Below are 7,557 nucleotides of genomic sequence, written 5' to 3'. Positions count from 1 at the left end.
TTCTTATGGAAAGACTCGGCATTAACCTAGAAAAGGAACCAGAGAAATGCCGGGAAACTACTCCTTATAAAGAGACCATGGTTCATAACACTGAAGACTCTCATCCTGACCATGAAGGGGGAAATGAAGATAATGAAGATCAACCGGCGCAAGCTCAACCTGAAGAAAACCCAGTATTATCTCATGATCAAGATGAGATGGGACAACCAGACACTGAAGCTCAAGAAGGAGAACCAAGCAGCAGTAATGAACCTGAGCAGACACAAGTACTAAGGAGAAGTACAAGGATCAGAAGACCAGCCTCAGATTGGGTTAAAAATGATTTTGTTTACTACAATGCTCAAGCTGTGGCACATCCAGAAAGTGGATTATGCTCCCTAGCTCACTATCCAGAAGAACATCAAGTCTTTATGAGTTCATTGGACCTGGAATGGATACCAAGAACATATGCAGAAGCTATGGAAGATGATGAATGGAGGAAATCGGTGGATGATGAAATGAGGGCCATGGAGAAGAACAACACCTGGTATGAGACAGAACTTCCAAAAGGGAAGAAAGCCGTGACCAGCAGACTCATACATACCATTAAGTATCTTGCAAATGGGAAGCCAGAAAGAAAGAAGACCAGACTGGTGGCAAGAGGATACACACAAGTGTATGGAGAGGACTATCTAGACACCTTTGCACCAGTGGCCAAGCTTCATACAATCCGGATTCTACTCTCATTAGCAGTGAACCTAGAATGGGACCTTTGGCAAATGGATGTGAAGAATGCTTTCCTGCAAGGAGAACTAGAAGATGAAGTGTATATGAAACCACCTCCGGGGATGGAAGAAATGGTGAAACCAGGGAACGTCCTTAGACTCAGAAAGGCAATCTATGGCTTGAAGCAATCACCAAGAGCTTGGTACCACAAGCTAAGCACTACATTGAATGGAAGGGGATTTGTGAAGTCTCAAGCGGATCACACACTCTTCACTCTCACCAGCAAGCAAGGAATTACGGTAATTCTAGTCTATGTGGATGACATCATCATCACGGGTAGTGACAAGGAGGGGATCAGTTTAACCAAGACATTTCTCAAGGCCGCATTTGACATCAAAGACCTGGGAGAACTGAAGTACTTCCTTGGCATTGAGATGTGCAGATCAAAGGAAGGATTATTCATGTCCCAAAGAAAGTATACCCTGGACATATTAAAGGAGGCAGGAGATCTTGGAGGAAGACATGCCAAGACACCACTTGAAGAAGGTTACAAGGTATTGCGAGAGGGGGAGTATGAAGACACTCCATTTGAAGATGTCAAGCAGTATAGACGGATGGTTGGGAAGCTGATCTATCTAACCATCACTCGGCCAGATGTGTGTTTCGCAGTTAATCAAGTGAGCCAGCACATGCAAACTCCCAAGGTTCATCACTGGAACATGGTGGAGAGGATTCTAAGATACTTAAGAGAAGCGCCAGGACAAGGTGTATGGATGGCTTGCAACAAGAACACTGAGGTGATAGGATACTGTGATGCAGATTGGGCTGGAGATAGAGTAGACAGAAGGTCAACCACCGGTTATTGTACATTCATTGGAGGGAATCTTGTCACTTGGAAGAGCAAGAAACAGAAAGTAGTATCTTGTTCAAGCGCAGAAGCAGAGTACAGATCAATGAGGAAGCTAACCAGTGAGCTTATCTGGATAAAGGGGCTTTTAGGCGACTTGGGAATTGAGATCACCTCTCCCATGACCATGCACTGTGACAACCAAGCCGCAATACACATTGCATCCAACTCAGTCTTTCATGAAAGGACAAAGCACATAGAAGTAGACTGCCACAAGGTCAGACAAGCAGTAGAGCAGCAAGTGATTCTCCCATGTTATACAAGAAGTGCGGATCAGCTGGCTGACATCTTCACCAAGGCGGCCAGTAGCAAAGTTTGTGAGTCCATTCTTCCAAGACTTGGACTCATAAACCTTCCATGTCAATGATCTCCTCACCGTGGAGTATTCTACTCTTTTTCCTTTGCTTGGTTTTTATCCCAAGTGGTTTTTCCAAGAAAAGGTTTTAATGAGGGAATACTTCATGGCTTTCCAAGCTTGACACTCACTACTGTCAAGCTTGAGGGGGAGTGTTGACATGAAGAATTAAACAAAGGGAAGTAGTGGAGGAAGTGGGAGAAGTGGCCATATCACTTACCAAATGGGGAGGAATGGCTAGTCCACTACTAGTTAGTGGAGGAAGTGGGAGAAGTGGCCATATCACTTACCAAATGGGGAGGAGTGGCTAGTCCACTACTAGTTATTTATTCTTCCACCATTGAGTGCTTATTGCTTTTGTTTCCTTTAAATACACCATGTATGTTACACAATTAAACACACAATTCAATACAAACATTTCTTTCATTCTCTCAATCTCACAAATCCTCTCATTCTCTTAAATTCGCAAATTTCTCTTCTCTCTCAAATACTTACGGTTACTTCACTCTATTTTTTTTTAACTTTGTTCGTGTGTTTCATCACGGTTAAAACACTTAGAAGCTCTCGTAATCCCACAAATTATCAGGGCCCACATAGATTCCCATTAGCCGCGTTAGTAGCATTCCCCGCGTAAACAAACGGCAGTGTTTTATCCGGAAGGGCGTCTCCTTTAAACAACGAAACGCCCGAGTAATTCTTCCCTTTTCCGAGAACCGCAACCGCTGGAAAATCGCGATCTATCGTACCCACACCAACGGTGGTGATCCACGGAGCTACGTTTGATAAAGTTGACGAGCTGGGACCAGAATTACCGGCGGAGCAGGAGACTAATATCCCTCTCTCCATGGCCGCAAATGCTCCGATCGCGACGCTGTCTCTATAATAATCCAACGATATCGTCGACAGCTTTATCGATCGCAGCTAAAATATCGGAGCTGAAACAACCGCCTTCCCAACAAACTTTGTAAACGGCCACGCGAGCGCGTCGCGCCATCCCGCGGGCTGCCCCGCTAGCGAATCCCAAAAGGCTAGCTCCTTCCACGACGGATCCAGCTGCGGTTGACGACGTGTGGGTCCCGTGGCCGTCGTCGTCTCTAGGAGATCTTGATTCTTTTGACTCGTCCACTGGTCCCATCGTGGCTTCGTAGCCGCGGGCGAAGAATCTAGCTCCGATTAGTTTGCGGTTACACAGCGAAGCCGTGAAGTTAGTTCCAGCCTCGCAACCGCCTCTCCACGTGGAGGCGACCGGACCTAATCCAACGTCGGAGAAGCTTTTGCTCTCAGGCCAAACTCCGGTGTCGAGGACCCGGACGACGACGTCGCTGGAGGAGCCGGTTTCGGGGAAGAGGTCCGCGTTATGGACATCGAGGCCGAGGAAGAGTGGAGTGCGAGTGGTGTGTAGCTCGTACCGGTGCTCCGGTAGTACCGAGATGACACCTGGCAGAGTCATGAGCGAGTCGGCTTCTTCGGGAGTTAGCCGAGTGGAGAATCCGTGAATGGCGTTGGCGTAAGTGTAGAGGAGCTGAGCAGATTGTGAGACGGATCTGAGGGAGGAGTCGTACCATAGAGAGTGGAGGTCGAAGCCCGACGGCATCTGAGACTGCGCCATGTGAACGATGTAAGTTGCATGTTGAGCTCCATCCGACACGTGGCAGAAGCCATGATGGAGGAGGAGGAAGATAGTGAAGAAAGCAGCGGAGGAGAGAAACGAAGAGTAAGACGTATCTTTCGGTATCGCTCTGAATTTGGACCAAGAGTTTATTATATATAGTAAGTAGAGAGAGACAGGAGATGCTAGTGAGAACACACAAAGAGGTTTTCGATCGCTAGTAACCGCAAGCTTCTGACACTGTCATAACGTGCCGTTTCTCAGATCTCTTTGTATCGGTTTTATATTCCCAAACCCGAACCAGATCTCAACTCCTGCCGTAAAAGACAAATCTATAAAGCTAACTCCAAACCATTCTCAATTACAACTAACCAATGAATCCTTCTTCTAAACGGAATTAATTATCATCTGTAAACCCATATTCTTTAAGTAAGAAAATATACAGTCTATCCGACTACATATATTAAAAGTTACTAACCATTTTGTTCCACGCATAATTAAATTATAATTATCCGTGGATTCAATTATGACAGTTAGATGAGCAGCAACAAGTAGATATATTAATTTGCGACATGTGACCTTGATTATTCTTAATTAATCAAACCTGCCTAACACAGCTTTAATCTGTTTCCTCACTTGTAGATAACTTCCAAATAATAGGATGTGACAGATAAATCGCCTATTATTTTTATTAAACCGACTAATTATTGTCTTAGCTCCGGTTCGCTTGAATACGGTATGGTCGTGTCCACACTCCACAGTCCACTCCAGCCCAGTTAAATTCCCCTAAAGAAGGTTACGGTTTTTTTTGGTCAACTAAAGAAGGTTACGTTACTACCCCACATTCAATGGATTCCATCGGGGAGTGGAGTCAACAATTTTCTCTTTACCTCGAACTAAGTGTATACAAAAGAATCTAGATACTCGTGAGTCTTTTATGTTCGTATATGGACAACAGTACAATATACTCCTGTCCATATTAGTTATCAAAACGTCTTTATGTCCACACTATTTAGAGCCAAACGTCTTTATGCAATTACTTCTACACCAAAATGTAACGGTCCGTGGATGCCATAAGAGTGCTTTGTTTCATTTGGTTTAGCAATTTACTCTTTGTTTTGCGTACATTGATTATTTGATTACGCGCATAATCATGATTTATGTTTTGAAAACGTACAGATACATAAGGAACTACTTTTCATACTAGATATGAATGGGTTTGGAGAAAGACATCATCAACTAACCAATGCTTTTGAGTTTTGACGGTCGGGATCCAAATAATGTGTGTGGCAATTATCGAGACTTTGGTTCGTATGGTACGACATGAAGTAACGTGTCTTTACATCAGATCAGAATTCACGAAAACCATATCTAAATAATTAAGCTACATTTGAAAATGTTCATATTGTTATTAGTTTATGTTTTATTTTTTATAAACGAGCAAATAAGAACATCAGAAAGCTGGCAGGCTGGTCTATTTTATCCGACTCTCAGTAATAATGCCACGATGAGGTATTGAATATTGTCCACGTCCCTGATTGATTTCATATAGTATTAAATTTTGGGAAAAAATAGTATGTATCAGGGTTTTAATTGGACCATGCTATTTATCTTCTTGTTTTAGAACTTGGTTAAAATTGAACTGTGTGCCTACAAAATTCACCTCATGAACATTTCTCTTCTTCTTTCAGTTATATAAGAAGTTAAAAACTAACGCAATCTATCGAAAAGTAAACTGATGATTTTAGCCTTTTAACCGTGAAAAGTTATATAGGCCGTTAATCTAAGCCATTTACATGATTAAGTTGGCCAATTATAGGCCCACGTAATCCACATTTTGTAAAATAACTGGTACGGTATTTGGCAATTATAGGCATTTTAATCAAAACTGAAAGACCACATAGTGCATTTGTGTTGCTCTATACTAGTTTGACAAAGTACTATTTAACAAGATCATCCCATTTGCAGTATTGACCACCGGCCAATGTAGGCCTGGGCATATTTCCCGGATCCGAAGATCCGAACCGGTAATTACCCGGAAAATTGGGTTTCGGATCGGATTCGGTTATCAAAAATTACCCGGTCGGATAAGGTTTATAATTTGGTTGGGTACCGGGTCGGTTTCGGGTTATACCCGGGATCCGTACGGATATCCACTTAACCCGAGTTAGCCTAACAGTTAGTAAGTAGTAATCTAGTTACCCTACACTAGTTAATGCGCCCACGCGTCCACGCCTTAGACAAGTTCTATTTCCAAAATCCAATCTTCTCTTGATACTCGTAATCGCCGTTTCTTCTTCAGATGGTCTTAAGCTGCTTATTAAAAGAGCAGACTTGTTGGGGAGATGATTATCGGAAACAAATCTCAAATTCAGTCTCTCCCTCTTGCTTATGAGTCATCGAGAAACATATCTCAAGTAAGAATTCTTTTTTGCATGTCGGTTTTGATCATTGAACGTAGGATTGTCTGATTGTGTTTCTGTTTAGTTCTTATGATCAATTTAGTTTTTGCATCTCGTTTTTTGATCATTGATTGTAGGATTGTCAGATTCTGTTTTTGTTTAGTTCTCGTGATCAATTTAGTTTTTGCATCTCGTTCTTTGATCACTGATTGTCAGATTGTGTTTCTTTAGTCTTTGTCACTTGAAATCGATTTGTTGTGTAAAGATGGGATTGAAATCAATTTATCTTCTCTTATTGATGTTCTTTATTTTGTTCAACATCTTATTGGTGTTCTTTTATTTGTAGATGGATTCTTCACCATTGCCAGATAACAATGACTCTGAGACAGAGAATGGAGTTCAAGCAACCCAAGAGGAGATAACACGGCATGATAAGAAAGGCAAAAGGAAGGTTCGTTCAGGAGGTAGTTCTCAGCCAACTACAAAAAAGCAGTCAAGCACAAGATCTGATGTCTAGGAACACTACACAAGAACAGAGGACGACCGTGACAAGTGCAGATGCAACCATTGTCAGCGTATCTTCGGCTGTGCGTCTTCGCAAGGAACTTCTAACCTTAGGAAGCATCTACTTTCATGCAAGTCTCACTTGGCGTGGAAACAGAGCCAAGGTCATGGTTCAACCGTGATTACTAATGACGGAGGTCTGACGAATGCTAGAGTTTCTGAGGCTGTGTTCAGAGAGGCGACTAATGAGCTAGTGGTGTTGGGTGAATTGCCACTCTCTTTCACTGAGAGTGTTGCTTGGAGGCACTTCTGCGATCGTGCTGGTCTCTACAAACCTCATTCAAGAAGGACTGCAACTAGGGACATTGTGCAGATGTATGTGAGAAAGAAGGAGGCTCTGAAGAATTGGTTTAAGCTCAGTAAGCAGAGGGTTTCACTTACCACATACATATGGACAACACATGCTACAGGAGCAAGCTACATGGTGGTTACGGCTCACTTTGTTGATGATACTTGGCAGCTAAGGAAGCTTATCATCGGGTTCAAGCATGTATGTGATCACAGAGGCCAGATGATTGCTAATGTTCTTCTGGAATGTTTGGCTGAGTGGGCAATACAGAAGGTGTTCACCATCACGGTTGACAACGCAACAGCAAACACATCTGTACTGAGAAAGTTTCAGAGCGAATTCATCTTGCTTGGCGACGAAGCATTGGTGATGGATGGCAACTACATGCATATGCTGTGTGCAGCTCACATTATCAACCTGGTTGTGAGAGATGGTTTGCAGGATATTGATGGAAATGTGGAAGCAGTTCGTAATGCGGTGCAGTATGTGAGGTCTTCTACTCAAAGGCAGAACTCATTTCAGCTAAGAGTTGAGTCGGGAAAGATGAGTCGAGGCAGTTTACCTTTGGACATCAAGACGAGGTGGAATTCTACCTATCTCATGCTTCAGAGAGCTATCAGGTTCAAGGTGGCGTTTGATAAAATGGAACCGGAAGACAGGCTATACAATGATTACTTCAACGAAGTTGAGAATGGGAACAAAAGGATAGGACCTCCTGCGACTGTT

The 7,557-nt window shown here is 43.0% G+C and overlaps 1 pseudogene; it reads right to left on the bottom strand.

Moving 5' to 3' along the window:
• Positions 1–4,018, bottom strand: part of LOC106327906 — a 7,267-nt pseudogene extending 3,249 nt beyond the window's left edge.
• Positions 4,019–7,557: the final 3,539 nt, after the last annotated feature.

This window comes from Brassica oleracea, chromosome C2 (genome assembly GCF_000695525.1).
Source record: "Brassica oleracea var. oleracea cultivar TO1000 chromosome C2, BOL, whole genome shotgun sequence".
Taxonomy (NCBI): domain Eukaryota; kingdom Viridiplantae; phylum Streptophyta; class Magnoliopsida; order Brassicales; family Brassicaceae; genus Brassica; species Brassica oleracea.
The sequence above is the reverse complement of the archived record's forward strand: the minus strand, read 5'-3'. Positions and strand labels throughout refer to the sequence as shown.